We start from the raw sequence: 8,560 nt of genomic DNA, 5'->3' as shown, positions 1-8,560 counted from the left end.
CCATAACTCCCATTTATGGGAAGCTTTCTGGACTCCTAGGCCAGGCTGCAAAGTCTCTGTGGTGGTAAAGAATGACACTTTGCAGAGTTCTGCATCCATTCATGAGGTAAAGCTGTGACCAAATTAAGCCCAGGGCCAGGTAGAGCTGCTGATGCACAGGTCCTTGCACCAGGGAGGAGACTAACAGGTAACTCAGTGGGACCCTCTCAAACAGCTTTGATGGGTCTGAAACACATGAAAGCATCATCAGTGGTCCCCCCAAGCCTCAAAGCTTGCTGATATTATTTATGTGTAAGTGTGAAGCATGAAGTTTGCAAACTCTGATTGCTCTCCAGCATTACAAAAATAGGGTTTGTAAAACATCACAGAGAGCCCAGGAAATGCTTCTCTTCAGATCCAAGCATTACTTTCTGACAGCAAAGAACATGTTTTTTCCACTGATGTTCCCAAAAAGCTGACAAAATTATTGTCAAATTACCTCAAACCAGAGATTATTTTTTGCCTCCTGCTTCCATGCTGAGTGGTGGTCTGCCTTTGCAAAGGTTTTGCTTCTTAAGTGCATGAGTACTATCACAATAGTGATAGTAAAGCCAGGACAATCCAGCTGTCCTTTACATGGAAATCACCTTTCCCCCTGGCAACCTCATGGATAATCAGGGGCTTGATAGTCTGTATCAGAATTATTTCTGGTGATTTTTGAAGTACTGGAAGGTGTCCAGAGAAGGGTGACAAAGCTGTGAGGGGCCTGGAGCACAGCCCTGTGAGGAGAGGCTGAGGGAGCTGGAGGTGTGCAGCCTGCAGAAGAGGAGGCTCAGGGCAGACCTCATTGCTGTCTGCAACTACCTGAAGGGAGGCTGTAGCCAGGTGGGGTTGAGCTCTTCTTCCAGGCAAGCAGCAACAGAAGAAGGGGACACAGTCTGAAGTTGTGGCAGGGGAGGTCTAGGCTGGATGTTAGGAGGAAGTTGTTGTCAGAGAGAGTGATTGGCACTGGAATTGGCTGCCCAGGGAGGTGGTGGAGTCGCCATCCCTGGAGGTGTTGAAGCAAAGCCTGGCTGAGGCACTTAGTGCCATGGTCTGGTTGATTGGATAGGGTTGGGTGACAGATTGGCCTGGACGAGCTTGGAGGTCTCTTCCAACCTGGTTGATTCTATGATCCCATGATTCTGGACCACTACAAAAAGGACACTGAGTTACTGGACTGTGTCCAGAGAAGGGCAGTGAATCTCTTGCAAGGTCTGGAGAACAGATCTTGTGAGGAGCAGCTGAGGAAACTGGGGTTGTTTAGCCTGGAGAAAAGGAGGTTGAGGGAAGTACTGCTCTTTACAACTCCCTTAAAGGAAGTTGGACTGAGGTGGGGATTTGTTTGTTCTTCTGAGGGTGAAGTGATTGAATGAGAAGAAATAGCCTCAAATTGCACCAGGGGAGGTTTAGACTGCATATTAGGAACATTTTTTTCTTGAAAGAGTGGTTAGGCATTGGAACAGGCTGCCCAGAGAGGTGGTGGAGTCACCATGCTGGAGGTGTGCAAGAAATGTGTGGATGTGGCACTCAGTAATTGAGGTTCTGCATATGTGGGGGGAGGTAGGCATTAGGGAAGCTGAAAGTCACGCAAGGGTTACTGTGAAGGTAGATACCAGGATGTTGTCTGCAGATCTATAAGGGACATCATTAGCTCTGCTCCTGTAGGACCTCTTGTTTACCTCACTCTTAGGGTGACAGGTGCCCTGGAGTGACTTATTCCTCTATCTTGTAGGTAGGTCACCCACCCTGCCTCTCTATCTTAGGGACTGATGGCAATGACCAGGGATATGCCCAAGTCAAGGGTCTTTGACCTTGAACATATATTAAACTGGTGAACTGAAGGTCAGACATGGTCCCTGAGAGCAGAAAGCAGAGACATGATAATGTGGGGGATAAAAAAAAGGAAGAAGGAGAAGAAAAAGAAAGAAAAAAGGAGAGTGAGGGCTAGATGCTGCATTTCCTACCCGTGTTTCTGTGTGCCTGGCTGCCATCACTGCTGTCCCCTCAGAGACAGGTCCACAGAAACCTCTTTAGATGCCCTACAAATTAATTGCTGGTTGAAGCTGCGTAACAGTTTCTCACCATCTCAGCTGTCTGTGAATGTTGCCCTCCACCATGGGGTTTTCTGAAGTTCTTTTTTTATTATCATTCTTATTAAAAACAAAATCATCTCAGTTACTTGCCACTGTTTCTCTCACTGCTGTTTGGATCTCTCACTGCTGGTAAGTGACAGGTCGTAGGCTTTGCTTTCGGTGGACTGTGTTTGTGCACAAGGATTGCAACAGCATGGAGCCAGGCATGACTGAGGTGGGCTGGTGTGGTCACAAGAAGTGAGGGAAAGTGTAGGGTATGGCTTGGTGGATAGGACTGGGAAGTTCATCCTGGGTCCAGTTTCCTGTCAGCTCCATCAAGAAGACATAAAAGATGTTAGATCAGCTTCTAACAAGGCAAAGAATAAGGACTGGTAATAAGAGTGGCTAAAGAGCAGGCCTTGGCAGTGCCTTCTCTCTGTTTGTTTGTTTGTCTTTTACCTGAATAGTGACTTTGTTTAGGAAATGGAGATTTTTAGAATCATAGAATCAGTCAGGGTTGGAAGAGACCACAGGGAAAAGCCAGTTCCAACCCCCTGCCATGGCCAGGGACACCCTATCCTAGAGCAGGCTGCACACAGCCTCAGCCAGCCTGGACTTAAACACCTCCAGCCATGGGGCCTCAACCACCTCCCTGGGCAACCCAGTCCAGCCTCTCACCACTCTCATGCTCAACAACTTCTGCCTCACATCCACTCTGAACCTCCCCACCTGCAGCTTTGCTCCATTCCCCCCATTCCTGGCATTCCCTGAGAGCCTAAAAAGTCCCTCCCCAGCTCTTTTGTAAGCCCCCTTCAGATCCTGCAAGGCCACAAGGTCACCTGGGAGCCTCCTCTTCTCCAGACTGAACAGCCCCAACTCCTTCAGTCTGTGCTCATAGCAGAGCTGCTGCAGCCCTCTGAGCATCCTCGTGGCCCTACTCTGGACACACTCCAGCATCTCCTCAGCCCTCTTGTAATAGAGAATCCAGAACTGGATGCAGTACTCCAGGTGGCCTCTCAGCAGAGCACAGTAGAGGGGCAGAATCACCTCCCTGCTGGCCATACTTCTGATTCAGCCCAGGCTCTGGTTGGCTTTCTGTGCTGCAAGTGCACACTGCTGGCTCACATTGAACTTCTCATCCAGCAGCACCCCCAAGTCCCTCTCCTCAGGGCTGCTCTCCAGCCACTCACTGCCCAGCCTGCATTTGTGCATGGCATTGCCTTGACCCAGCTGCAGGACTTTGCACTTGGTCTTGTTGAACCTCATGAGGCTGGCTTGTGCCCACCTCTCCAGGAGGGAGAGATTATCATTAATTCCTGCTGAAATTCTGTGAGCTGGAGAAAAGGTGAGAGAAAAATTTCTGAAGGAAAAAGTGAAGGCTCTCAAGGGAGGTCCAAAATGACAACAGATTTCCTTGGCTGTTTCAAAACATGACCTTTTTGTTTGAAACTTACATGCTCTCTTTGAAAACAAAACCCAAAAATCCCTGTGTGCAAAGGAAAAGCAGTAAAGGGAGGAGTGGAAATGCCCTCAGAAGGAAACAAAACCAGCAGCTGAGCTCAAATGGACTGTTACAAGCTGAGCCAACAGGACATTTGCTGTTCTCCAATTTCATTTTTTTTGCTGAAAAGCCTGGAAAATAATAATAATAATAATAAATTAAACCCAAAAAGTACCAAACCAAAGCAAAAATCTCTTTGGTCTTTCCAATCTACCTGAACTTACTTCTGTCACCACAAAAAAAAAAAAACCCCATGGGTTTTTTTTGCCTTCAGCTTGCCTTTGGCTGTCCCTCAAGAGATCCACCTCTCTCTTCCCCCCTCCCCACCGTGCCGGAGCCATGCGGGTTGGCGGAGAAGAGGCGAGAAGGTTGTCCAAAACCGCTCGCCGCCAGTGCTTGGATGGCAGGCTTCTCCTTGGGGACCTGTCCTCCTGTGCTCCTCCGTCCTAGGAGCAGCCACACTTACTTAACCCAGGCGAGCAAAACCGCTGCTCCTCAGGCCCACTACGCCCTGCTCGGAACGCCGCAGCGAGCAGATGACGTTCGGTTGTATTTTAAGCAGCCCTGGGCAGTTTCTCGGAAGCCGTTGACAGTTGCAATGGCTCAAAACGGTGGGGCTATTTCTCAGAGATTTACCAAGGGGGTGATTTCCCTGAGTCCAGCAGCACCACCATCTCCTGGAGCAGTAGGGGGAAGCTAGCAAAGCCATCCCGTTGAAGCCAAGAGATCTGGCAACTCGTCAGCTGCGAAACAGCCAGAAACAAACTGAGCGAAAATATTTTTGTAGTCACAATATCAAGCCCACCCATCAAACATGTGTCGAGTATTTTCCAGCCCTGCTGAAAACTCTCTCTTTGCCTTTATTTTTAGAGGAAGAGTGATTTTGGTCATGTTATTTCACTTTAGTTGGGGGGGGATGTTTCGTGTTAATAAAAGAGGTTTGTTTCGCAATGTTTAGGCTTCTCTTAAAGCTGGGCTGATGACTTAGCGCTCTAACATAAATGTCATTGTCTTGAAGGCTGTCATCTGTCTGGTCTTCAGCCAGGCTGTCTTGGAGCTGGGTGTTCTTACCTGTTAGTACATGAGCAATCTGCCAAGTTTGGGTTCATGAGCCTTCAGTTGGAAGAAGCTTCCCATGAGCAAGTCTCCATTACTACGAGCAAAACAAACCTTTCAAAACAGAACTCAAGCTCAGAAGTCAGGACTGTAGTCATTAGACTGGGCAGTTATGATGCTTCTAGGTGGGGATACAGCAAAACACTGAAACTTTGAGTGTGACCCAGCCCTATCTATTAGGAGATCTCCAGCAGAAGCATCTCTTTAGCTTCAAACTTATTAGAGATAGATAATGGCTGGATTCAAGAATCTTAAAGGTCTTTTCCAACCAAAACAATTCTATGATTCTATCATCCTGTGATTCTAGGTCTGCTGGGCTCCTGAGCCCCCATTACAGATGGAAGATAGATGTCTGTTGTCAGCAAGCTGCCTTTGCACTGGAAAAAGTCTGGCCCCATCCTCTTGCCTCTCACTCTCTAGATACTGATTACCAGTTCAGAAGATCTCCTTTCAGGCTGCTCTTCTCCAATCTAAATGGCTTCAAGTCTCTTAGCCTTTCCTCCTCACAGAGATACCCCAGTCCCTTCAGCACCTTTGTAGCCTCTGCTGGAGTCTCTCTTCTCTGTCTTAACCCAGGGAAGCCCAAAACTGGACCCAGCTATGACCTCACCACAACAGAAGGGAAGGAGAACCTTCCTCACCCTGCTGGCCACACTCTCCTTAACGCATCCCAGGAAACTATCAACCTTTTTGAGTTATTTCCAGTAGCTTCTACCAAGGAGGATGATAGGTAATGAGTATTGGAATCAAAACATAAAAAGGATGGTTGGATTGGGAACACATCTGACAGACAAGGCAAGGATGGTATGCCCAGCAGGAATTCATTAGTAATGATAAGCTAGAAAGGAATGATCAGTTCTGCCTCATGCAAAGTCTGATGGGTGTTCAGCCAGTGCCTTCAGATAAGTCACCTGTGTGCTTTTAGCAGCTCCAGAATTCAGACAGAGCACTTCTGCAACAGGTAGATTCATTGCAGACAAAAGTGAGGTGAAAGAATGAGGGGTTTGATACAAAAGATGGATTCAGGCAAGATTAGTTTCCAAGGTCAACACAACGTGAGTGAAAATATGAGGAGCAGCAGCCTCTGGTACGCGGTCGCTTGCGTGAGAGCCCAAAGGGAGTCATTACATCGCAATATCCGCACAGGTCTGGCAGCAGCAGCACTGGCAAGGTGGACAAGTCGGGGTGCTTTCTGTATGGGACCCATTGTTTAGCAAACCAAAAGGCCTTCCTCTTTGGTTAATGGGTCAGCAAACTCTGTTGCTTTAACAGTTAATCATCTACTTACATTGTTCAACGAGTAAACCCGCGCAGATAGTGCTCCTTACCTATGGTGCATGTGACAGGCTGACTTTCTAGCTGTGAGCAGGGAAAGGGTTTGACACTAGCAGAATGAGAGAGAGGAGAAATGCCAGGTTTGGAGGCTCTGACTTCAGACTGGTAGCAATAACTGGGGCGATGACATAGAAAAACAAGGAGATGTGTGCATGCACGCAGCTCTACGGACACGTGCATGCAACAATGTGTGTGAACAGATAGACACACACACAGAGTTAATTTAACTGCTGAAATCATGAAATCATAGAAGCATGGAAGCATAGCATGGTAGGAATTGAAAGGGACCTCCTGAGATCCTTGAATCCAAGCCTCCTGCCAAAGCAGGACCTCCCAGAGCAGAACATACAATAATACATCTAAATGGGGTTTGAAAGTCTCTAGAGAAGGAGACATCACAATCTCTCTGGGTTGACTGTACCAGGGCTCTGTCACCCTCATAGTAAATAAGTTTTTCCTCATGTTGAGGTGGAACTTCCTATGATCCAGTTTGTGTCTGTTGCCCTTTGTCCTATAACAAGAAAATATTTCAACCACAGACCACTTTTCAGCAGTTAAATTATCTGACATTAAACAAATGGCTGCGAGCTGACATGCAAAACATGATGGTGAAACACTGGCCCAGGTTACCCAGAAAGGTGGTAGGTGACCCATCCCTGGCACCATTCATGGTCAGATTGTTTGGGGCTCTGAGCAATCAACTCTAGTTGAAGATGTCCCTGCTGACTGCATGGGGCTGGACTAGATGACCTTTAAAGGACCCTCCCTGCCCAAAGCATTCTACAATTCTGTGATTCAAAGTTTCTCTTTCCAACAGATTCAAAGTGTTTTGCACAGTTAAATAAAAACCTGTAGAGTTCAAACTTCCATTCCTTGTACAATGTGATTGCTCCTTAACCTCCTGTGAGTCTGTGATTCTAGAAGTCACTTCAAATCCTTTTAAGCAACAAGACAGATCAAGGGCCATCACCAGTCAGGGTTCCAGAATCCCAGTACTGTCTCTTGAACATTAAACAACTGCAGTTTTCTGGACCCCGAACTTGCACATCACACCCCTACACCCTGTGCTGTCTGAATCAATGTAGTAAGGTGGTCAGATCATAGATTATAGAATCAAGCAGGTTGGAAGAGACCTTCAAGATCATCCAGCCCTGGCCAATCAACTAGACCATGGCACCAAGTGCCTCATCCAGTCTTGTCTTGAACACCTCCAGGGACAGCAACTCCACCACCTCCCTGGGCAGCCCACTCCAATGCCAATCACTCTCTCTGACAACAACTTCCTCCTAACATCCAGCCTAGACCTCCCCTGGCACAACTTGAGACTGTGTCCCCTTGTTCTGTTGCTGCTTGCCTGGCAGAAGAGCCCTGCTCACTGGTGTCATTTTGGATGCATCTCCTGCTTGGATGTCTAACATGCACCACTACTTTGAATCTTGGAAACACCTGGATTCATTCAGATGAGAAGTCAAAGCTTGTCAGGGTCAATGCAGGAGACACTGGGTCCAATTTTCTGACTTATTGCATTCAGACTAACAAGCTACATAACTGCTTCTTGACCTAAACATCCGTCTTTATAAGAACTTTATCTGTTTAGGGGTAATAATACTTTCACTCCCATCTCACCTAGTTTGCCAGGAGTTTAATTCCACATCTAGTCTAAACCAAGCATCCAACCCCACTCTCTTTAAGATGGTCACTTCCAGAGCATGACCTGTTCTTTCCCATTTATGAGCTGATGGAAGGAAATTTCTATCACCAATATAGAATCATAGAATTAGTCAGGGTTGGAAGAGACCACAAGGATCATCTAGTTCCATCCCCCCCTGCCATGACCAGGGACACCCTACCCTAGAGCAGGCTGCACAGAGCCTCATCCAGCCTGGCCTTAAACACCTCCAGCCATGCGGCCTCAACCACCTCCCTGGGCAACCCATTCCAGACTCTCACCACTCTCATGCTGAGAACTTCCTCCTCACATCCAGTCTGAATCTCCCCATCTCCATATTTGCTCCATTCCCCCTAGTCATGTCACTCCCTGATAGCCACAAAAGTCCCAGCCCAGCTTTTTTGTAGGGTCCCTTGTGTATCCTCCATATGCTTGAGCGTGTCCAGAGAAGGGCGACGAGGCTGGGGAGAGGCCTTGAGCACAGCCCTATGAGGAGAGGCTGAGGGAGCTGGGATTGGTTAGCCTGGAGAAGAGGAGGCTCAGGGGAGACCTTATTGCTGTCTACAACTACCTGAGGGGTGGTTGTGGCCAGGAGGAGGTTGCTCTCTTCTCTCAGGTGGCCAGCACCAGAACAAGAGGACACAGCCTCAGGCTGTGCCAGGGGAGATTTAGGCTGGAGGTGAGGAGAAAGTTCTTCCCTGAGAGAGTCATTGGACACTGGAATGGGCTGCCCGGGGAGGTGGTGGAGTCGCCGTCCCTGGGGCACTTCAAGGCAAGGTTGGACGTGGCACTTGGTGCCATGGTCTAGCCTTGAGCTCTGTGGTAAAGGGTTGGACTTGATGATCT

The sequence above is a fragment of the Pogoniulus pusillus genome, chromosome 23 (genome assembly GCF_015220805.1).
Source record: "Pogoniulus pusillus isolate bPogPus1 chromosome 23, bPogPus1.pri, whole genome shotgun sequence".
NCBI lineage: Eukaryota > Metazoa > Chordata > Aves > Piciformes > Lybiidae > Pogoniulus > Pogoniulus pusillus.
The sequence above is the reverse complement of the archived record's forward strand: the minus strand, read 5'-3'. Positions refer to the sequence as shown.